Source organism: Prenolepis imparis, unplaced genomic scaffold, assembly GCF_030444845.1.
Source record: "Prenolepis imparis isolate NDT839.2.m4 unplaced genomic scaffold, iyPreImpa1.0 SCAF_1, whole genome shotgun sequence".
NCBI lineage: Eukaryota > Metazoa > Arthropoda > Insecta > Hymenoptera > Formicidae > Prenolepis > Prenolepis imparis.
Genome location: NW_028141159.1, coordinates 5,532,118 through 5,557,779, shown reverse-complemented (window position 1 = coordinate 5,557,779; position 25,662 = coordinate 5,532,118). Strand labels below are relative to the sequence as shown.

The 25,662-nt window shown below is 36.0% G+C and overlaps 1 protein-coding gene across 2 annotated transcripts in view; it reads left to right on the top strand.

Annotated features, from left to right (window-relative positions):
* Positions 1–25,662, top strand: part of LOC145943463 (lachesin) — a 227,146-nt gene that overhangs the window by 61,754 nt on the left and 139,730 nt on the right. The gene's annotated exons all lie outside the window — the stretch shown is intronic.

The window sequence follows — 25,662 nt, the reverse complement described above, 5'->3', positions numbered from 1 at the left end:
ATCCTCCGTCTCTTTCTCTCTCTCTCTTTTTTACTTTTAACCCCCGTTACCCTCGTTTTTTCCCCGCCGCTTTGATGCCTTTGGCTTTTCCATTATATAGGGTGACTTGTATGAGATCATCGCAGCAATTTTTTCGGAAGTGAATAGGCTTCGCTATAAATGCCGATGAAAAATAAGGTGATTCTACTTTGAAGTTTTTGGCAACGGTGATTTGAGAGTTTATAATGTTCTTTTATGTATCTTGGCTTGATATATAAAAATAAAAATTTTAATAGTCATAATTTTAAGAATAATGGATCTCTAAATTTTTAAACTAATATATGTACGTATTATCGACGCGAGATTAGCAAAATATTATTGTCAATGTTATGTTCAGGCAATATTAAGTTTCCAATATACAAAAGTAGTATGAAACAATGTAGTTTTATTTATTTCGGTTTATAAATCGGATGCGAGTATGAATTCATCGCATAGACAATAGTTTCTGAAGACATTTAAAAAATTTTTATTGCAGCTAATAATTTTATGTAAAAACCACCCTATATATATTCTCTGTCTATACTTCTTTATTTTTTTTTTCATTTCCGCAAAATTCTTTTAACTGCACTCACACTCCTTTTTTTTCATTCCTATCCCTTTTACCTCTTTCGTTTTACTCACCCCTTATTCGTTCCTCGCAGCTAATTTTTCTTAGTCACACCCTCGATTTCCTCCTCCGCAACCTTCGGTTGTTACTTCCTTGAACTTTTCTACCCTCTTCGCTGCATATTTCTCTCTGTCCGTCTAGCGACTCACAGCATGCCTTCTGGTCACACAAATTACTGTTTCGCGAGCTACTTTGCACCGCGATGCGCTGTTAACTGCGCGATATCCACAATGCAGTGCAACTGCACTATGCAATTGCCACGTCGCCGTAATCTTCATCCGCGTCGAACAATACGCTTCGATATCCGACTACTCGGCAAATGTTACCCCAATTTTTTGTCATCCCTGCTCCGCCACTCCTATTTCGTCATGCTATTGTTCTCCGTGAGTGTTTCGCACGTTTGCGCTTTTCACGTGTGTGGTTATCCGGAATGCAACCCCGTGTCCCGAAGCGTCACGGATCGCCCTTTCTCGCAATATTTTTGTTTACGTTGGAAAGTTGGACAATTCTACCGGGCGTTGTGCTTTTTGAAGTATTGGATTTTTTGAAACTTTTTATTTTGCGATCCTTTATGTTTGACTGTAAAGTTTTCCTTTGCGCAAAGAAACAAAAATTTTCATAAAATAATCGGATATTAAATTCAGCAAACTCAATTATAAGATTTTTATAAAATGTAGTGCCTAATAAAAATTAATATATAATATTTTATTTAAAAATTATATCATATGCTAAACACGCAGCCACAAATTGTCGTTTCCATTTTTTATAAAATTAGAGAAAAATGCCATTTATTCTTATTATAATTAACAAAACCTTAGAATGCTACGGAAAATTTGGACAAGTTAAAGAAGTTGTCTTAGAACAGATAATTTTTTTCGAAAACAAGCAAAGTAATCGTCTATTTTCGGTAAAAGAAGTTTTTTCAAAATTCTTTTTTCTCCATTTCGGTGAAAAAAATAACGATCCCATCAAGTGTTATTTGAATTCTTTCGACAATTGTGGCGTGTCATTAGAACGCGACCGTAGTCCGACCGTAAAGTCTCTCCCGTCTTCCGGACGACTCTCGCGAAAGTTTACCCGGCCGGCGAAAAGCCAGTCAGCCGAGAAAGGACAGTATATCTCCTACATCCGGAAGTTCGCTCCAAGTATCCTTCGCGCGCGATGCAGCTCCTCGGCGTTCGCTTCCCGTCGCCTCCCCGCGTGCTTTGATCTTCCGTGAAAGTTCCGCAAAGATGCACGAACGACGACGACGACGATGCGCGAGCGTATGTAGCCGGGTGACTAAGCCGATGAGATACTTAACTTTTACCGCGCCGCCGAGCAAAGAGGTGAGAGAAGCAATTTTGCGTCACCGTAGTGACGTCCTGCAAATTGCAGCGATTTATTTCGCGACACACCTCGCCTCCGGAATTGGAAGCCGTAAACGGAAACCTTCGTGTTTTGTTTTATCGCATCGATATATCTATAGGATTAATCAATTAATATTAATCGTATATTATAATAATATATATCGCTATTGTTACGACTTCATTTTACTTTACAGGTACTTTTACCTCGAAAAAATATTTATACGTGATTTTGCGTGATTCATAATTGACTTTAATAAAAATTCGAAATTAGAAAGAATAATCGAGTAATCGTTATATGTATAACTTTTCTCTCTCTCTTTTTGACTCCTACTTTATTCAGATATTGTAATATTTATTATACTTATTCTCCTTTATTGAGATCAGCAGAGAGCAATATTGCGCAAGATAACTGGATAAACTTGGCATTATAAAACGCTTGGCATTCCTTTCGTAATCGTATATTACTTTCCCCACAGTCGGCATTATTCTTTATATAATCGCGCGCGCAGACCAATTTACCACGTTTAAATAACATTACCTTAATAGCCGCGTGCGAAAAGCGAGCCCACACAGTTGCGGATATTAAACTCTAGCTCGCGGCGCGAAATGCGCTGCACATTTAGCTGCTTGGCAGGAGACGACAATGATCGATAAACGGGTATGGAAACCCCGTGAAACATATTCATCCCGATCTCGATCTCCCCTATTTTCATACGTCCTCCCCCCCGATATGATCTCGCCGAGGAAAAGACATTAGCACCGCCGATATCGCAAACGTCTTTTCTCGATCGTTCAAACGTTTTCTGCGACGCTCTCTTCTGGTCTCTCTCTCTCTCTCTCTCTCTCTCTCTCTCTCTCTCTCTCTCTTATATATCGAATGTACGAGAAATGTTTCGCCCCCGTTTCATGTCAGTATTCCGTTCCTGTTAACTTAAACTCCACTTTTATCTAGCAAAGATTTCTTTCCATACGTGAAAGATGGCTCTAGATGGTACAGCTATGTGGGACACACATTCTGTGTAATCTCGGTTATTTTATGTATATATACTTCTTTAAAGTATGTGCACCCTGCATATTTGTACGAAGGAGTATGAGGGGGATTATATATTATATTGAGCACAAATTGCCATACACGACGTTAGAACGTCTTCGGATATAGCTTCACATAATTTCATACTCATAGAAGGGGAAAATTCTTGAGATATTCTTTTATTACTGCGCGCGTCTCCTGCACATTCCGAAATAATCTGTCTTTTAATATCCGCGATGCACCAGCCCCCTGACTGTGTCTTTGTAGTCGGATTTGCGATACAAGACGTTATATAAGAGATTACGGTTATTTTATCTCTCCTGTAAACCTAATTTTTAACCGTAAAAATAGTTTTCGTGTATTCGAAACAAACTACTTTGCATTCTCGCCGAGTTTGAAATCTTTTGAATTTACGCATTGCTGAACTTCCCTTGTGTCGGCAGTATTGTAACCGTTTGTTGGGCAACTACCTGTTTTAGATGCTCGAAGCAGAGATTCATCCGGAAAGCACGGAATAAATGACTCGTTCTCCCTTCCTCGATCTTTCGCAGGCTCTCTCTTTTTCTTTCTCTTTCTCTATCTTTCTTTTTCTCTCGCCGGAATATTTGAATTTCGCAGATTCCCCACGTTACCTTCGCGCGACTCTTTCTCTCTCTCTCTCTCTCTCTTTCCGGAGAAAAGGCGAGTCGCGTGTCGAACGCGGACAGTATTTGTATTGGACGCGCGAGCGAATCGAGCCGAGGAATTTCTTCGGGGAATCTGCCGGGCCCGGACGTGGTGAAGGCACAGGGAGACTGATGTCATCTGCCTCTCTCCCGTCGCTCTCGTCTCGTGTCGTGTCCTCGCGATGGGATGCCAACGGGCGAAAGAAGAAGGCGGGGAAGGACGATGGGGAAGCTGTAGCGGGAAAGACCGAGGGAGGTCGCGGGATGCCGAAGAGGAAGTAAGGAGGATGCCGTAGGTATCCGGAATGGATTACGGAATCAGATGGGATAGCGGGTCCGGAAAGCCCTCTCTCTCTATCCGAGCACGACACCTCATCATTCCACCACGTTCGCCGAGGGCAAGACGGAAAACGGGAGGAAAAGAGGAGGACAAGGGACCAAGGGGGAGGGTTTGGTATCCTTCGACACACACACCGCGCGTCACCATCCTACCCCGAGGCGTGCACGGTGATTTAAGTCAGTGTTTACGCTCTCGTGTCTTCTATGTCCCTACCATCCCGCCGCTGAGTCCTCTGGTCTTGCAAAGGTCTCGCGATGGAATCCCTATTCCCTGCCACCGTTGATTCTGCGACGCTGTATCATCCCGAATCTAGATCCGGGAGATGCCCGATAAAGCTCTCGTCGCGCGAGTATTCGTTCCTCTCGCGAAATCGTGATATATTTAATTATTGTTACCGAACAAGTGGATTCGTAGAAATGATTTGTAAAAAAAAAAGTATACTGATATCGTAAAAAAAGAAAGGCTTTCTTTATAATTAATAATTAGATACGCGCGAAATCTGCCAACCTATTTCGCGCGCTTCATCCCCCTATCAGCAGGTTTACATGCAACGCAAATCTTGTGTGATTGTGAAAGAGTGCGCCAGATCGTAAAATATCGACCTACTTTATTAACTAGATTTCGATATCCGTAGCAATTGACAAACGTCAGCTCGGTGCTCAATATTTTCGCGAAAACGACAAAACTGACCTGATTAAAGATTTCAATATATAAAATGCATATAAAATGAGTATTGAAGCAGATAATTTACGTTACACATCTTACATTTTCTTCTCTAATGATTTCAGTTTTTTACAACCAACGACCTACATAACGAAAATTGCAATTTCCTTTATAATAATAACTTTCCAAATTTTTTCGCAAAAATATTACGTATAATACGTATAACGATAAGGAAAAACTTACTGAAGGATACAGAATAGTCATTAGTCATTATATTCCACAAAATTAATCATTCGTCTATATGCAAAATGGAAAAATTGCGATAGTATCTATATAAATATTTTTTCGATTTAAGCGATTTTTCACCAAGTCCGCGTGAAATGCTTACCGCGTCGTTTTTAATTATTTCGAAAATGCTCTTAACTTTCGAGTTTGTCGACACGTTACTGCAGAACTCTATATGTCCTCTCTCTTCGCTTCTTTCTGTGTTGCGTATATGTACCGATTCCTTGGTAGCGTCACATCGCGCCATCCCAGAAACTTCCAAAGTTTTAATCCAACTTGCAACATACCGGAGCGTCTCTCCGATAGGAGAAAACAGAGAGAATTGGCGCGACGAGACTCGCAGCGGAGAAAACGCAGTTTATTATTAGCCCTGCGAGGACTCTCGCAAATTTAAGCCCGCTCTAATTAAATGGCAATTTTATTTAACTGCGAAGAGATTGACAGTCATTAACAATTATTGACTTTTCAATGAAATCAATTAATATGTAAAGGCATGGTCATTCAATTATTTTGATTTTGTTATGTTTATAGAATTTTTGTCACAGGTGCAATTTTTATGAGAATTTCCTGAGTGAGATTTAAATAAGAAGAAAAGAATTGCATTTTTATTATTATATATTTAATAAAAAATGTTAACAAAATAGAACAGAAGTAATTATTAATCACAGAATTTTAATCCGCGTCTATTAAATATTAATTGAAAAATTCTACTTCAAAGTCAACTTCATTATGTTTATCAAGAGATAAAAAAATGAATATTATCTAGAAAGCTTAAAATTAGAGTGGACGTAATGTAAAAAAAGTGATTTAAATTTTAGTAATGATTTTGTTTATTCAAAATACGGTGATCCAAGAGCATTGATCGGTTATCCGTGCGATTTTTATGTAAACGCTGCATAATAAAATTAGCCGTTAATACTTGACGTTGCCGGTGGTTAAAGTTAATTTAATGATTTTCGTTATTGGCTTCCGACGCCGTAAAGCTATCCTCGCACATCTGTTGCCGGCATCGATTTTAATATCGTTCCATGCGCCGGCAAGCCGCCACGATCGTACCTTTGCGGATTCGGTTTTAGGCCGCGAGAGATCGAATTTTTCGAATTTTTCGATTTTTTGGCTTTGCATTGTCGTCTGAGTACGAAACTTTGTCCTAATTTTATTCCTCATACTTTGTGCATACGTTACAATATACGCGTATCTCATTAATAATAATTATATCTTCATTAAGAAATTATTATACTGCAATCAACACCCCTATTAATCTCTCCGCGTATGACTAAAAATGTACTTAAAATGTCAATAGAGAACTGTTACTCTGTTCCATTAGTTGCTATTTTAAATACGAACTACACAATACCAAAGCAAGAAAGTCGATTCACTTTCGCAGACGTACCTTCAACTTGTTTGGATAATTTCTCGACAGACACAATGTCCGAGATAATAATCGCGGCTATTCCCGAGAGAATAAAGGACTCGCACAAAGCAAATGACCGTGGTCCGACCTATTCGCGAAACCCGGAAGCAATCACCCCTCGGTAATTCTCTTATATATAGTATACGGAAGGGTACCCCCGCTTGTTACTATCCTTCGCGAGTTTCAAGAAACGTCGAGGCCTCCGGCTTGAGTTACTGAGATTGCCGAAGTTCGACCTTTCTCCGTCGTCGCCGCCGCCCCTCTGTCGACTTCTTCGTCGTCGCCGGCCGTTTCTCGCCCCCTCAAATTCGACTTTTCAATTTGATATTCGCGAATCGCGCCCGATCTCTCCGCTTTCGCTCTTTCGCTTCCATCCCCCCTCGATCCCCGGCGGTCTTCTCCCAAGGTAGCGCGCCTAAATCACCCCCGGTTCGTTCGAAGAAGCTGATCCCCGAGTTACGTACAAAGGCGTAGGTGTTATATCAAAGTCGGAATCGACGACTATGGGGCGCGGAAGGAAAGGGGGAATACTCGCGTGTTAGAACGTGCATGGCAAAAGGATCTTCTAACGTGTCCTCTTTCGGAGCGCGAATGACGAAGAGAAAAAGAAAGATGGGGGGACGGGGATGTGAGAAAGGGAGAGGACGTTCGATGTGAGCGAAATGTCCTTAGGGAATCGAGGATCTTACAAGAGTGTCTTCGGCATTATTCCCCACTTCGACCTCTGCTTTTTATGGCCTCAACTTTTTGAAGGATGTGCAAACGACGAAATTGAACGCGCAGTTAGACGTTAAAGAACGTCCCCCGTTGAATATATATAGGCGAGCGTGTGCCCGATTTTTCTTGCGCGTTTGTTTCGCCTGAACGCGAGCCTGAACGTCGCGTTGAATGTGGAATGATCTTGAGTCGCGTTGAATGTGGAATGATCTTGAGTCGCGTTTATTTACGCTGCCGAGAGCGCAAAGAGCATTTGTCAAATTGTGCATCAGGAGACACACGATAGTGTCGCCGACGCCTAGTACGTAACATAAAATTAATGATAGGCCGGCCTTGTGTGTGACTAGATTCGTGTCATTGACGTATCTTATATATACACAATGTGTATATGCATATCTGATATAATTAATACCGTAAATTCATTACGTCGAGATTAAAATAAAACATAATTTAAAACTCATCGGTTTGATGCGCAACGGCAGAGTTGTACTGCAATGTCGATCTGTAAAACACAAACGCGGATTCAATATATATGTATAAAGTAGGAGAGAGAGAGAGAGAGAGAGAGAGAGAGAGAGAGAGAGAGAGAGAGAGAGAGAGAGAGAGAGAGAGAGAGAGAAGAGCGAATAAAATAATATAAATAATTATTATTACGAAAATAAACCAATAAAATCTTGCAAAAGTAATAAATAAATTAAATAAGTTATATTATTCACTTATATAATTGCTCCGTCGTTGTCCGATGCTATCTGAGTTTGTTCCTTCTCTTTTGTTTATTTTTTGTTGCTCCTTAATGGCACTCACTCGCGAAAACACAATTAATTACGATCACGCGTGTTTTAATTAACCAAATATACTTGGTACTTTTCACAGCATTTCCGACATTGATCGCATACTTTATTACATATGGATTTTGCGGGCGAAATAACAACGCGAAAATTAGAGATGCACAAAGAGATAAATGTTCGCAGATTGTGCAATATTCGAAAATAAAGTTAAGTCCGCCGACAGTTCGCATGACCGATTTTGATCGAATAAAATAACCCATTTGCAAATACGCGTTTTGACAAATTACTACGATGTACAAACGTTTAATTATAATAAACGATTAACAAGTATTAAAATATGGAATTAACAAAATGTATTTATTAATTAATCGTATTGGGATGTTGTTTGATCCATTCCGTGTATCTGTAACGTTTCGTTAATAAGCGAAAATGACATCGGACGCGCGAAATTACGCGAATTGAATTAATAGTAGAGACATGAAGTACCGTACAAAAATGTAGAATCGTTTGACATCTGCTATAATACCTGTCGCGATCACAGTTCGATAGGTAATGCGATGATTACAGAAGTGATTCACATATTACTATCTGTTCGAGTCTCGCGCAAATGACAACAAGGTCAAAGCCACACTATTATAAATAGCGACGCGCTGTATGTCGCAAAAGAAGAGAGGCAAACATAATATAATATAACAATTTCATATACTTCGTTACGGAATTTATTTATGCGGAATATTTTATATTCTTTTGAATTTCAAATTAATTATTAATAAACAATTGAATATTGTCTTTTCGTTACTTTAATTACTCGATCCAGCGATTCGTATATATTACTCTGTGCTCTCAATTCGATAAACGGCGAGCAAATTATTGTGCAATGGTTATTTATCAAATCTTAGTTATTTTATGTGTGCACGATGATTTATATATTTTAATTTAAATAGAATTAAAATATAAATGACAAGAAATAGAGAAATTATAAATTATCATTTTATCGCTATTTTTACACCGATATTAATTGTTCCTTCAACAGTACTTGGATTGAAATATGTACCTATGTCCCGTATCGCGCTTGGAATTTTTTCGATTGAATTTATTGATTGATTTTTGGGATTGGAAATATACAATAACATATTCATATGATTCATATAATCATATGATCAAGTGATTAAAATAGTAAATAGTTGCGAAATACATTAATCATTTATTAATTGATAATTTGAACTATAAGACCAATATAGAAAATATTTTATATTTATTTCATAGCGTATTAAATATTTCGTAGTGACAAAGAATTAATTGTTACATAATATTCGGCGGTAAATTTTTGCGATACATCTTCTTGTTATTCACACAACGATAATAAGAATCGAGTCAGCAAGTTGCGACGTAAGGCGCTCTGTATGTATGCGTATTATTTCGCAAAATGTAATTGTGAGGAATATTGAGAAATGCCAAACATTGCAGTATGCACAAAAGTGCGGTTGACATTGGAAGTGTCGTGCAAATTGTCGCGACTGTTATATACTTTGATTAGTGTGCACGCAAATGTAATTAATTATGCGAATAAGTGCCACGAAGGAGTAGTAGAACGAACAAAGTAGAAGAAACAGACTTTAGGGAGACATCGACCGACGGTGAAAAAATCGTGAGAAGCACTGGCGGATCCTGGGGGGGAGGGGGGGGTTATATATTATATATATATATATATATATATATATATATAAAAGTATAAGATACACTGTAAATTATACTCATTACGCATTCAAGGAATTAAGTGTAGATTAAGTCAGACATACGACGAAATGATGAGATAATTTCGTTGCATGAAAATAATTAGGCGAGAAATTCTTTATATCTATATAATATATATATATATATATATATACACTGGCGGATCCTGGGGGGGGGGGGGGGGTTAAACCCCTCCTGCAAATTAAAAGAAACAGTTTTGCTGAATTTGTTTAAAAAATATAAATAAAGAAAAACAAACATTAAAGAGCTATCGACGTCGTTGATCCTGAAATAAAAGCTAATCATGAAACCAAAAATATTAAATAAAATAATTTTGCAAACCCCCCCCCCCCCTTTCATTATTGACGTCAGGATCCGCTAGTGGTGAGAAGTAATAATTTATAATTTATTTAACTTACTATATATATATAATGTATTTAATTTGTTATTTTTTTCCTAAATTTAATTGTTTATTGTTCGTTTATTTCCGCGATAGTGATCTATTATTTATTTAGATTGTTTTTTAATATAATATAAAATATATATTTTTTTAAATATATTTCATATAAAATATTTTATATATTTATCTTGAAATGTTTAAAGCAATCAATAAAATATTTTATTATCTATAAATAAATTATTTTAATATATATATATAACATTCATAAATATTTTATTATCTATAAATAAATTATTTTATTGATTGCTTTAAACATATATATATATATATATATATATAAATAGTTAATAATTAATAATAACAATACAAATGTTATATAATAGATCAAATATTTCAATTTTGTTTAAGATCTATAATTGTTTAGAATAATTTATATGTATAAGAATTAGATTTTATTTATTACATTTTTTTAAAAAGTTTATATTAAAATTTATTTTTTTTTAAATGAAGTAATTTTTGATAAAATATTTGTTTATACGGGAAAATAATTTAAATAAAAAATTTAATGCGCGCAATAATATTTTTTAAAATATTAATTATTTTGGATACTGTTTAATATTTATTATAATTAAATATATTTTTAATTCGAATAAAATAATGTATATACAATAATTAATGTAATATGATATATAATAATATAATAACATTTATATAATGTAATAAATAACAATATAATATACCTACTAATATTATAGGTATATAATTTAGATCTTTTTATATTTTGCAAATCAATATTGTGTACTACACTACACTTTGCAACTGTGCATTGTATTAATAAGTTTTAAATAAGTTTTTATTATAATTTTAGAGTAATATATTCGTAAACTATTATTAGAAAATGTCATTATAATTTAAAGATGTGCATATGTTTTAATATAATTCGGGCATGTCAAATTTGTATACTTTAATCTTAAAAATTTTTTTTATTTGTTATATTTCATAAAAGCTTATTTTATAAATTATAATTTGGAATTTGGGAATTTGTAATTTTCTCTCTCTCTCTCTCTCTCTCTCTCTCTCTCTCTCTCTCTCTCTCTCTCTCTCTCTCTCTCAATTTATAAAATAATTTATATCAAATGTTTTTTTTAAATATTTTTTAAATTATAGTATTATATTAGAATATTTTTTCCTCAATATTTTTTTGATGTAATATAATTTCTCACACGAAAGATATTTTATAATAAAACTGAGTGCGAGGGATATTAAAGCGATACAAGAGACTTGATCAAATCCGTTTCACGTTGACGATAACTTTTCCGTAAAGGATTAATGATACGTTGTAAGCGCTTGTATCGAGATAACATGCTTGTTTGTAGACTACGCGCTATAAATTTGCGGGCTCTGGCAGTCAGATAAATGATACTATACCCAAGGTGGCTAGAAGGACCCCCCTGTGGGGGAATCTTCATCGCGCTGTGAAACTTCTACGATACAGTGCGCGCCGTTCTCGTATCAACATCGATTTTTAAGAAAAAGCGACAGATATACGGCCGTGAGAAATTGCAATTTAAATTGGAAACGGACATTGCAAAACCTGCTCGTATAAGTTAATATTCGTGGGAATTGAATGACGAAGTGGAATTGTAAAAATCTATATTGATTAAATATTGCCATGAATTAAAATGAATAAAAGATTATACGAAAGAAACAAGAGAGAAATAAAAAAGTAGAAGAGAGAAATAAAAAAGCAGAAGAGAATTAGAAGAGAAATTGCATATTTTTGTAAAGAATGTACTTTTGAAAGTGCGTATTTTTTCTGTATATATCGTGAGAATAAACACTACCATATTTTTTACACTACTGAAAAAAGTCACGTAGATGATTTCGCTTTATTTTTATGATGTCAAAGTTAAGTTTCCTGCAGCGTTTCGTAATAACGATAAAAGTCATAGAAGCCGATGTCTAAGGAGAAAGGTCATCGTGCTTTGTTCGGGGTGAGACAATGGCTTACCATGCTGACATTTCTTGGGCGAATCGCCGCGCGCCTAACATTTATTATAACGACGTCCAACGTCATGACTAAAGTTTGCACTTTTATTAAGCTACCGTCTTTCACAAGGGAACTCTAATTAGCTCCTTTTGCGTTGCATATTTTTCAGACATGTATCCTTGTACTCGTACATACGTACAGACGGCACCATTACTCTATGAAATTTAGAAAAAAATCGCATGTCGGTATCTTTTACAGTTTCAGCTGCAATATTTCGCGAGTCAGATGTAAACGATTTTATATGTATATAAACATTAATATAAACTATTTTTTAAACAAATGAAAGTAATATATCAATATACTTTGAATTAACTATGAGATACTTTGACAAATAACATTATTATTCAAAGTCCACATCATCTATAAATTTTATAAATATATTTTCTTATCATCGTATATATTCTATTGTACCTACATACTGCGGGCGTGGAAAGGAAATGCTTTGATAACTGAAAAGATAATTTCGCGGCATAAGATCAAAAATTGTTCCACATACTTGGAGAACGAGATATTCTCGATTATCTACAATCTTCGAGCAATTTAGATAAGTAATACAATGATAACGATTGACGACGAAGGGCGACGTCTTCTCCAAAAGTTGCGGCGCATAAACCATTATCGAACAACGTGAGATGTCGGAAACAGCATGGACCACGCGAGAGAGAGATACTTTGCGCGAGTCGAAGACGGCTGCCGCAGCATCTCTCTCTTGGCCGGCTCGAGGAGAGTTTGAGCACGCAGCGTGCGCCGCATCCCTCACTTGGCAGCCAATATTGGTTCGCACATATGTATATACGTACATACATACATGCGAGGGTGAGAGACACATACACTACCGGGCATCGACCCGCACGCGCTTACGTGTCGTCGATGAGTACACAGATATCGGGGGGTGTCGCACCCCCGAAATACCGATGGTGCGATGTCGCGACGCCGACAGCGGCGAAAATGCGACGTTCGTGCTTTATATTGTTTTGACGCGCTTATTCGTAGTATCGCGTTTTATATTTCAACGATATAGAATTTCATTTCGCAGGCGCGAGCGAATCAATTTCTCTCGACTCTATCTTATCCAAATTATGCGAAACGTCAAAATAGATTTCGACGATACTTTGTCATCCGCATATCGCGAGATTAATCTTCCTGATTATATTCCTTAAATTTTTTTTTTTTCTTACGTTTCACAAATACGATGGATGTGCAGTATATACATCGGAATATCGACCTTGCAATTGCAAGTGCGTGTCATCGATACTGGAACAAATACACTCGCGGCCTGGGAATATTGTTGTTATATCGACACAAGCGTACACGGCGGGAAATGCGACGTGTGCATGCTTTATATTGTTTTGACGTGTTTCGCGGAAATGCGTGTCCCAACACAGCATTGCAATGGAGATTGACTACAGTCGGGCCAGATGAGTTGAGAGCGAAAAAGGGTCATTTCGACAATAATTGTATCTTTAACGGTTTATATGACCGGTTATACAGCTCATCTCGCATATATACATGTTCCCTAAAGTGAAAGAGATAGTTTTATATACCGAATTATAAAAGCGCATCTAGTTGAATAATTTTGTTCTTATTAGCTTAAAATAAAAAATAATTGACGCGCAATATTTATTTGCTCGAAATATTTAATTTATCTATAAATATGGAAAACAGAGCGACAATTTTTCGGACAGATTCAATATTTCTTACTTCAAACTACATAAAGTATATGAAATTTAAGAAATCTCACATATTTGTTGTCAGAGGATAAGAAGTAAAATCTCAAAAGCATATAATTTAAAATAAAATCTATTATAGAGAGACAAAAGTATTTATTAAAGAAATTCAGAAACAAGAAATCAATGAAAATTTGAGAAACAAGAGATGTTTATATATATAAATAATAAAATTATAACTAATAATTAAAATAATAAAATAATAAAAATATATGTATGTGAATAACGAATGTCCAACGTGAGTTTTTAATTGTAAAATTTTATTTCAAAATTTCAAACATTTTTGTCGCATATTTTGTTAATAAAAAAATTCTTTTGATATTCCTAAGTTGTGCTAATAGAAGGAAAAATAAAAATCCTCATTGATTGATTGCGCCTTTTTTGTTATGACTACATCTGTGTATTGCCAAATCTTGTTCACACGATCGTATTCGCATCCTACGTAAGGGGTGACAGAGTATCGTGGCGCGTGAACGATCGACGTAAGATAATCTCGTTTAATAATCCTCGCAAGCTAGATTGAAAGCGTTCTCAAATGCAATTAATGGAACATTTCGATCGCAATATGCTTCGGGGGATAGGTGTAACATATGCATCGATATTTATCGTCGTCGTTCGATACCCCTTTATCGTGGATGCACCTGTACACGCGACCCCGAAAATTGCATGTGCAAGATTCGATGAAGCTTAACCGTTGCATTTTTCTACGCATTGTTTACAACCGATTAATCATTTTTAGGAATGCCGGATTTTTGAGCTAGTGAGATATCATCGATATTTTTAATTTTAGTGAAAATTTTTGTTTCGTAAAATCTTGAACGGCAACGATGCACTTTTCAATTGAGTTTTTTTTCCCCTTTTTGAAAAAGCTTAAATGAAAGAAGATACAGCTACACGCCTCGTGACACATTATCTGCGAAGCGCATTTATACGATGCTCGTTTAACAACCTACTCTCTATCATCCCAAAGTGACTATCTATGTGTCAGCGAGATGCCAGGCATATGCGTTCGACGATATTTCACTGGGTATCGAGTGCGTATCAAATCTGTCACCGCCATAGTATTGAGTCTCGAAGCAACTTTAATGCACCGTTGAATTCTTCATTAATTTTGAGCACTTTACGACGCGATTAAATTATGATACTATAATCGTAGACAAACTCTACTAAACAAAATTGCATTAATGTGAAGCGTTGAAGTTTTGATGAAAATAAATTTGATATTTGATATTTTTAATGAAAATAAATAAGATAGTTATACAAATAATTTCGCGCGCGCGCGTAATTGTAAAACACTATTTAATATTATTCATAATTGCAAATAAGTGGACGTTAAAAATAAAAAAGTAATCATTCAAGAACTTTAAAAGTAAATATTAATACTCTCTAATTAAATTAATAATTAATATTAATTTTAAAAGAACACAACTGAATTGTTAATGTCGCGCGATTGGCGTTTTCCTCTTGCTAGTTTCTTAAGCTGTAACAATAAAAATCCATTAAGGCTTGTTCCCTAAAAAAAGTTAAAAGTTATGAAAAATGTAAGTCGAATGTATGTGTACGCACCAACGTCAATCTTATTTTTTCTTTCGAGAAGTATAAATTGAAATTTATTGCGCATCTTTCTCTCCCTCTAATTGTAAGTGTGTTATTTGAGTGTTAATAATTAATATCTGTCCCGAAAAACTGATGGCTATTCATACTGAATTATTTATTCCATTCTAGAATTATAAACTTTCTCAAGAGAAGTTTTGTTTTGAATCGTCGAAGTACTCTTTCTCCTAAATGTCTTTCTTTGCTAATTTAAAATGTTGGCAACGTAGTCTTGTTATTTGCATAGCCCTGTTTACATTCTGCAATTGTAAATAAAGGACAACCGAGGAAAGCACAAGTCGAACAATTTCCTGAAATTTGTCAAATTGTTGCGAATTTATGTAATTCATCAATTTGCCGGTTTCATCGAGATCTATTAATCTTGTTGAGAACGATTTTATTATCCTCTTGCGCAACGCATAATCGAACAACGACGGTATATTCTCAAACTCGCTATCTATCTAATCTATTCATATTAACAGGAAGATGGTAGAGGAGGAAATAATGGGTGATATTTCTTTGCGATGGGAATATATAATAGTGTAGGCAAATTGCAACAGGCGCATATTTGACGAGGACTGTGTCTAGTGTCGGTTCTTTTTATACTATATTCCTCGTTTCTCCTCCTCCCCCTTCCCCATTCAACTTTTCTACTCGCCTCATACTCTCCCGGCAAATATTCTTTCGTAATCGAAATGCATATATACATGAGGTTGAATGCTGTTGATGTGAGACTTAAGCGTACGCGAACTGATGAAAAAAAGTACGTCGTGAATCGACGTACGAATGAGAAGAATGAAAAAAGTGAGATGAATGAAGTAAAAAGAAGAAAATAAAATGTCACGATGTGAAGCTAAAAATAATTTGACGACCTCATTGAAGTGCAGAATTGTTATTGCGAGTATTGCTAAAATTTAAATGAAATATTTTATGCTTTCTCTAGATTATAGGAAGAGAACAAAAAGAATTTTATAAATTAACTAATACAAAATAACAAATGTATCAAACATTTTTTTAAACTTTCTTACACAAGTAGCATAAATCAAGACAAAAATTAGATATATGTGTATGAATTTTATAAAACAGTTTTAAAGATACGAATTATTATATAACGATCCGACGTCCGCTGACAGACGATTAATATTTATACTAGCTAATATTGTAGCCTATATATATATATGATTGTTTATCTTTTTTTTTTCAACTTGAATGGCGGATCTACAAAATAATCGTCATAATCGTACAATCATTAATAAATAATATTACGGTTATCTGGCGATAATAATTATTAGTTGGCAATAAAAGGAGTTTCTCTTCTTTTTGATCTCGAAGAAATCGAACCAGATGTGCAAGAGAAAGAAAATATTTTCTCATATTTATATATAAACTTATTTTTATTTCCGAGAGAAATTCTAATACGATTGATATGATAACTTTCCGATTGATATGACCTATATTTGTTCTTTATCTCGCGTATTGCAATTCTTTCCAATATGCTATAAGCAGGATAGATGACTGAATTTCTTTGACATGGAACGTACATATGTGGATTAATAAAAAAGAGCGAATCATAGAAAATTGCACGTGGTGGTCTAAAGGGGTGAAAGCGACGCGTACTTTTGAGGATTTTGAAGAGGGGAAGGACGAGGATAGACGACGCGAGAGGGAAAACGAACGAGAAGGCGATATCTCATGTGACTCGACGTGTGTTTGGCGGAACGAACAAATTTCCATTAGCCGGTTCAACTTTCCACGGTGATCTGGGAAAACCGGGTGACCACTGCCAATCAGCACGACCTTGTTTTCAAACCGCGAAAAAAAAGTGACGGCTAGCAGGCCGCCTTTAACGCGCTTCTGTCGACGCTCTGCGGATATTTCCGGCGGTTTATCTGAATGATATTACGAATTATTATACGAGTGCTCTACATATTTTATCTCGAATAATTCGGTCAAAAGACATCTCGTAAATAGATATGTTTCTTGAAGACTCTCTTCTCTCAAAGGAAATATGTTATTAAACTGAGATTTTCGAATTTTCGGCATAGAGGATTTTTTATTATAATATATCTACGATTTTATTTAAAATCGTTTTTTTTTTTTTACAAAATTTATAGCGAGCCTCTTGGATTGTGACTCGAAAGTTTGCAGGCAAGGAAATCAACAGCAAAACACATTCCATCCGCAGGCTTTAGAAAACCGAGCGATTCAATTTCGGAACGTGGGTGTAAAATTGGTTTACCGCCGTGAAGAACAAAACCCGCGTATGTTTTGTCCGCGAAGCTAAACTGCTGTTTTAGCCATCTTTCTAAAATCGTTGTTTTTCATTTGGTTTTCTGAGCGAAGTAAAGTGCCCGAGATCGCATCACGTCCACTGTTATTCTATATTAAATTACAACATTCGTAAATTTCGTGTTGCGGTAGCTATTATTATTATAATAACAACACAACGTTAGCGGAGAGGCAATTGATGATAATAATATCGTTCATGTTGTTTATTAATTAGATCATCCGAATAACATAACATTTCCTGATCAGTCCGCAGAAAATTATTTTCCAGCGATAATTGACCCCGCGCTGCGTTTCACCGCAATTCAATTCAGTATATTTTCTACTTTACGCTTCGCAAACACGCACCTTCCACCTGTCATTCTGCTGAAATTCGCTTCACGGATGTTCCAACCATTAGAAAATGTGTTGAAAGTATTTCATTTTGTTCTTCTTCTTTACGTAACAACAATAAGCAACGAACGCTCGAGCAAACCGCTCATCGATTGCTTTTCGCTGGCTAAGCTTAACAAGCCGGCAACCGCAATATAGACTAATGATACTAATGCCGGAGAAATGCTCACGTGTTTTGCGAGCCCGATTGTTGACTCGCCTCTTGCAGATGTATTTATATTGCGCGTTTAAACAATATCCACCACCGCAATGTAACGGTTTAACTTTCCCGAATGTGAACTAAGGCATTATTACGTTATACTGCTGATTATTAACACAAGAGAAGTGAAATCAAGCAACAGACAAATAAATAGTGTGGTATATAATTTAACTATTTAATATTTAGAGAGAAATACAATACGATCTTCATTATTTTTATAATATTAGCATTCTAATGCCATTAAAACTATTATTAATTTTTCATAGTTTATACTCGACGAAAATAAAAATTATTATAATCTTTTTCAACATTGAAAAGAATAATAGTTAATATTCTTTTTAATTTCTCGTTTGCCATATAACAGTAATCGTAAAAGAGCGAGACACCTTGTACGGTTTCTTTGCATTCCTTCTGCATCGTCTCGAAACCCGAATAGCGAGATTCAATTGCGGCGCGGACGAAATTGTTTCGCTGCTGTTACGCAACAACGGAGAACATGCATATCACATGCGTATGCAGAAACGATTTATTTGCCGGGGCTTAGTCGTTATTTCAGCACCGTCGTCGCCACACAAAATTACATTAACATAAACACGACCGCGGGCGTATGCATCAAAAGTATACAGTTTGCTATGGTAGGATAGGACTATGTATATGGGGAAGGTAGGGCTGGCCCTCTCCAATCGATATCCACTCAAAATTTCATCGATGACATTCGAAGCGATGACTACTCGAAATTTTCCAACGAATCGAGCATGGCTGTGTTGGGGAGCTGCCTCCCTTTATATATTTCGAAATTATTATAACAATGAGAATGTAAAAAAAAATCAATAAAATCTTTCCGCGATTATTCTATAAATGCGTGATACTTCAAATCGATAGAAATTGCTCCCGGCGAAAATCAGAATTTTAAATTTCTCTCTCGCACGATTGCAATATATTATTTCCAGATTTTTGAGAATTGGAATTATTGTTTCTGAAAGAGGAGGAGGTATCTTGGAATTTTCTCAGGATTTGATCTCGGTATACGATTTTTCTCTACACGCTCGAAGCATTCGATATATATCTAGCGGGAGAATATCAGTGCCATCGCTGGCTGACTGCCTTCTATATCTCGACCGATCGTCCTTTTATTTACAGCCGCGGGCTCGTCTCGCTCTCTCCTTGTATTCCACGACGATCGGCGTTGTCGCGCATGCGTTTCCCTCGCGGGAGAGCTGCGGAAAATATCGGAAAATGATTTTGAAAGGTTCTCTCTCGTTTGTGTGCGCGTTGAAGTAGCGCGATGCTCGGGCGCCGCGTTCAAGCCGAAATTAGGCCCTGATCGATGCGAGAAATCATCGAGAAATCTTGTTTCGCGCTTAAAGGGAGAGTCTGTCAATTGATTACGATTGATAGGTAGGAGGTTTCAATCAAAGATCGATCAAATCATATTTGTCGGACTCTTGAACCCGCGCGCGCGCGCGTTGATTAAAATTGAAGATAGTAATTTTAGCAAAATAGAATATGCAATTCATAGATATGCAAGCTCGAAAATTAATTAGTCACCTACGTTCGCTGTCCGACGCAGATTTATTATTAATTATACTGCTCATTATTCTTAGCATAATTATCCGTGCAGAAAATTGAACAGTTCAGTCAATTGATGAATTAATTTTAATGTAACTTTAACAAGAATGTGTGTTATGACAGCATTACTGTATTCACATTCAAAATCAACGTTCAACACAAATCAACCGGGGATAGGGAAGAAATAAAAGGACATGTAGCTACTAGTATGCGCAGGAGCTAGTCGCATTATCGAGCATATGAAATTTGATAGAAGCTGTCTGCAAACGTACTCAACTCGGTATAGAAAGCTTAAACTGTTATTCGTATAATACGAGACCAAAGCGAGAGCAATTGCGAACGATCCGTAACTTCGTCGTCGTTCCTGAAAGTGGCGACGGGCTCATAATTGTAACCATTAGAAGCGCGGTATGTCGTGGCTAACTAACGTCTATAACTAACTTACTTGCCAAGCGCGCATTTCCGACTTAACGGACCCAGGCATTTATTACGAATCGGGGGAATGCCGAACGTGTTCGCGTAAGCAACACGATTACTAACTTTCGTCGATTCGATCCGCGACGCGATCCCCCGGTTAAATGGAAAACGCTAATAACATTCTCCCTCACAAATATTAATAAAACGGAATAAATTCGCGATACGTGATGAAAATTCACTTATACAAGAAGAATACGCAACAGAGACTGCGGTCAACAAATGCAGATTGATATCACAAACGGGTCTGTCTTTTTTTATCAGCAGAAAACTCAATTTATAAATAGTATTTTTAACTAGATGTATTTTAGAATTTCTAATGTCTTAGAAATCTATAAAAGAGTATAATGATGCAAAGCGTTACTTACGTACGAAAAGAAATGATACACATTTATGAAAATTATGATAGTTAAAATTGTTAGTGTTATAGATAAAAAAATTAGGAAATGGGCTAATAAAAACAAATTAGGCACAATAAAAACTTGTCGTCACAACAAAATCTTCTTTATTTGATCTGAATGGTTCGACTCTTTCCTTTCCACTTTGAACTATCTTCAGCAAATCAATTGACAAAAAAAATTTATGCGTCTTAATTTTCATTCCATCTCTCGCGTCTTCTATTGCTGTTTTATACATATATTACTGAAATCATGACATATGCATTTTTCGCTTCTCATTCTTCATCTCGTCTTCGATCGCTTTGAAGATTTAGATGTGAGGGGATGAAAATCAAGACGCATGAATTTTTTTGTCAATTGATCTGCTGAAGCTGGAAGGACCGAAAAGTTCAAATCAAATAAAGAAGATTTTAAAACAAGTTCTTGTTGCGCTTAATTTCTGCCTGGATCTTATTAGCCCATTTCCTACTTCAATTTTTGTATTTACATATATATATCAGAGAGTCTTTTCATTCTAATATAACAAAATTAGTTATCCGTGAAAAAATTCAAAATTTACTTCAAGAACTTACTCATGATACTTTTAACGCAACGAGATTTGCAAAAGTAAAAGTTTGCAAAAGTGAAAAAAACAGTCGTATCGCGCGCGCTGAAACGGGCCAATTTTAATTATCATTCTGAGAGAACAACGTTTCCCCGTTATTAAATTTTCAAAATATTCGATTACTTGCGTCTTTTCAAGATGACGCGTGTTGGAATATACGACAGAGAAAAATAGAAATGATTCGATTGAGGAGAATAAAAAGAACGCATTATGCTCGCCGGCGCGCGGAATGTTAGGTAAAAACTCGCCTCGCCGGTATTTGCACTTTAACCACATCCCGCGGCCATTTGCATCTCATTCCGAACGTTATATCACTTTCATTAACGAAGTAGAATAGTAGATTTTCCGGGTTCACGTGTTGCGGACGCAGATTTCGCGCAAATGCGCAACGCGTTGCGCGCGATAAAAACTTGGACGATACGTGAAAGTTTTCGGCCTCTGTTTGCGCTCTGGTGACGCAAAATCAACGGGAATGAAAGTTGCAAATTGCAGTCGGAAGAAGGAAAGATACGTATATTTCGTTTCGGGGAAACTTTCGCCAATAAAAGCGGATTATTTTTTAAAGAGAAAAAGAGAAGAAAACCAGAAAGATTTTCTGACAAAATATAGAGATAAATTTTGAAGTACATATAATCGCAGCAATAAATTATTTGTATATAATTTTTATTGGCTTTGTGATGTGATTTGCAGTATTTTATCATTTTTGATGAGCTTGCAGGCGAATCAATATTTTATTTTGATCGACGGAGAAAGTCATACCTTCGAATAAACCTTCCACATTTCTTTTCGTTTAACAATATTCTTTGGTTCATTTGAACGCTATTATTATAAATTGTAACATATAACTTAAATATTTTTTATTAATCTTGTGTATATAATTAAATATTAAAATTATATCGAAGTAAAAAAGTCTTTAAAATTAAATAAAAAGTTTCTTAAAAAACTGTCTCTCTTTTTGTATAGATTTCATATTATTTATAGAAATCATTATTACTTTTACGAGAGAGAGAAAGAGAAAGATTTTTATTAAAGAAAAATTAATTCTAATTTGGATCAAAGAATTCTCATATAAAAATCGATTTACTAAGACTTTAGTTTCTTCCATGGAAAAAATTCCGGCTTTAAGATGTGTTAAGCGTTACAAACTTTTGAACGATAAAACTTTCCTAAGTCAATTTTTTCAATCGTACTTCCACTGCCTGAGATTCCCAAGATTGGCAAGGCATCTCATGACCGCGAACACTGCAAACTTAAAAAAAGTTGGCATTGTTTGACGGTGACTTGTAATGACAAGGTAGGAATATATCGAACGAGTAATCGAATGAAAATCACGGTGGTTGATAGAAACATTATTGACGCCGTCAGCGTTGACAGGAATTAGGTTTAAAGCTTTTGCACATTTTTTTTAAAGAGAAAGAGAGAGAGAGAGAGAGAGAGAGAGAGAGAGAGAGAGAGAGAGAGAGAGAGAGGATCTCCTCAAGATTCTACAATCCCCGGGTGTACCCAGCGTTCTCAGCGAGGACGAGATCGAACGACGGATAATATTTGAGTTTTCGAAGGCCATCAAGCGCGAACGAGGGGGAGACAAGGCCGAAGGTCGTGGGTTAAGTAAGTGGTTAAGAGGATGGCGCCGCACGTTACTGGGGTAATGGAATAAAAACACTCGACACCGATGTCGTCACCTTCGACCCGAGTGGAAGGTGGTCGAGGCAAAAGGGTGAACGCCTTGTCGTTCTCTTTTTCCTCGGACACGACGAAAGGAGAAGACCGCATGCCTCGAGAGCCTCGTCGGAAAGCACTCGTATCTCGGATCTTCGAGAAACGCAGCGCGAAAATATTTTGCGATCGGTACAGTTGGAATATCTTTTATTAATATCGACATCCGCGATGTATAATTTCTCTTTGCCGCTTTGCGTTTTGTTGTCAAAATATTGCTGTAGAATCGGAGGCGCGTGGCTTCTTTAAATGCCTGAGGATTCGGATGAAGTACTTTATCCGAACATATTTTAACTTTAGCAATATCCAAGTATTTTCTATAACCGCAAATACCAAGCATTTCGTAGTTATTGCCTGAATCATATTTTCAAGTATTAGACGTCTTTTAAGTATTTTATTAATTTGTAAAAGTTTATGAAAAAGAGAATTGCTACGTCATAATAGAAAAGTTATTAAACAATTGTACGAACTTTCTGTACTTTTATTTTTTCAATGATAATGAAATTTTAATAGTAATTAAGTATTTTATTAATTTGTAAAAGTTTATGAAAAAGAGAATTGCTACGTCATAATAGAAAAGTTATTAAACAATTGTATGAACTTTTTGCACTTTTATTTTTTCAATGATAATGAAATTTTAATAGTAATAATAATTAAAAAATATAATTTTTATTTTAAAGAATTTTTTCATATAGTTTAATGATATTATTATCTTGTCACGTATAGAAGGCATTACATTTTTTGGGGGTGGGTTTGACTTTCGTTGCAGAGGCTAAATCAGAGAATTAATGCCGCGCGTGGATTGAATTATGCGTTTAAATGGAGAAAATATGAAATTTTCTGATATTAAGGGGTGCGCATCGGAATTTGCTCAATCGACAAAGTCGATTATGATTGCGTTTCAGCGTAAATTGGAGGCGAGGTGTCCGGCCAAAATTTTCGTTAATGGTGCCGATGATACACGCGAGAAGGGTTCTATGCATATGTACACGCATCTGCAGCCTCTTTTTGCGCATTTATAGCTGCTTTGAACATAGTTTGTATGTCTGCGATCGCAATTAGTTTGCGAGATTGCATTCTGCCCTCGATGGACGTTCATTGCTGATGCTGCTAATGACGTTTATCTTGTGCGTCTAGAACACGAAGTAATAACAGTTGAATATACAGAATGGTCCACTAGAAATAACAGCTACATATCTCTGCTTTCGACTTTCGGAAAATATTGCGTGTGTTTTATATTTTTTAATTATCTTTTTTTCGAAAGATATAAAAGATTTTACATCCGTAAAAAAAAATTGGCGCAATAAAAATAACAAAAAAAAATCGACTGCAATAATGTACTATATTTACTAGTTACGGCCATATAGACTCGCAGAGTATAAAGTCAGTACGGGATGCAAAGTTTTAATACCGTGGAACTCCAAAGGGAGAGCTAAACTGCAGGACATTTCAGCCCCTTTCATTATTTTAAGGCATTCCCTTTGGAACCGTGAAAATGTATTTAGCGAACACGAAAAATTTTACGAGTTAATAAAAATTTATTCAAGGCTTTCGCCTGCGTGCTCCTTCTTATTCTTTATTGGAGGTCTTTTCTTCTACGTACAAAAATATGTCTTGTAAGATTTAAAGAAATCGAACAGTTTACAAAAGGTTTATCAAATTAGTATATTTAGAGATAGTAATTTTGTAGAATCGATGTAAGAGAGCGGAAGTATTAAATTTTCGTGGGAAGAGCTTTTTTTATAGCCGTAAAACGAATTTTGCCGGTTCGCGCAAATACTCGTAAAACATTGAAGTGCGGGACAATTTATTTTTATGGAAATACGCGTGTGCATAAAAGATTTTTGTAACGCGTGTGTCCCGCGGCAAGTATATTCATTTGCAAACACAAGGATTTCGCGCGTCGCGTATCATGCGGAAATTAATTGGGTGTGGCTGTAAATATTCGCTCGGGTGTGAAATTTTTATTCGTCCGCGCCGCGTCCGCAATCAAATCGTTCATGCTATGAATATCGCATAAATTTAATTTCGCATTACGTTATCTTGTTATGCGATTTGACCGCGATACGACGCGACGCGCCACTTTATTTCAATATTAAATGTGTTTCCGATGTTCCTGCGCTTTTAATTATTAAATTTATGCGAGAAATTGCAATAGCGCGTCCGAGAGAGACAAAAGGAAGGTGCGAGAGCGGAGAGCGGAGGCGCCATTAAAAATGCTGAATAAACATGAAGGTTTGCGGTGGAATTCTTTGCCCCGGATGCTTGTGTATAACTGTCGCATGCACGCATTAGTGCAAATGACGCGAAATTTGTGAATAATGTCATCCTCTCGAGATTATTGTAATTTTTCAAATGAATTTTGTCATCGATTTATCCATCTCATCCTTAAAATATTGCACACATGATTACATCCCATTAATAAATTATTTTTCAATTTAATGCTTAATTTATAATGAATTTTTCATAATCAGATTATAAAAAAAATACAATCTCACTGTGTTTTATCGAATCATCACGGCTTGTTGGGCAAGTCTGACCTTCTCTGTCTTTTTTCACTTCTATTTCTAGAATGTGCCGTGCAGAGAATCGATTGAAGAGTTCAATCACTTTTATTAATTA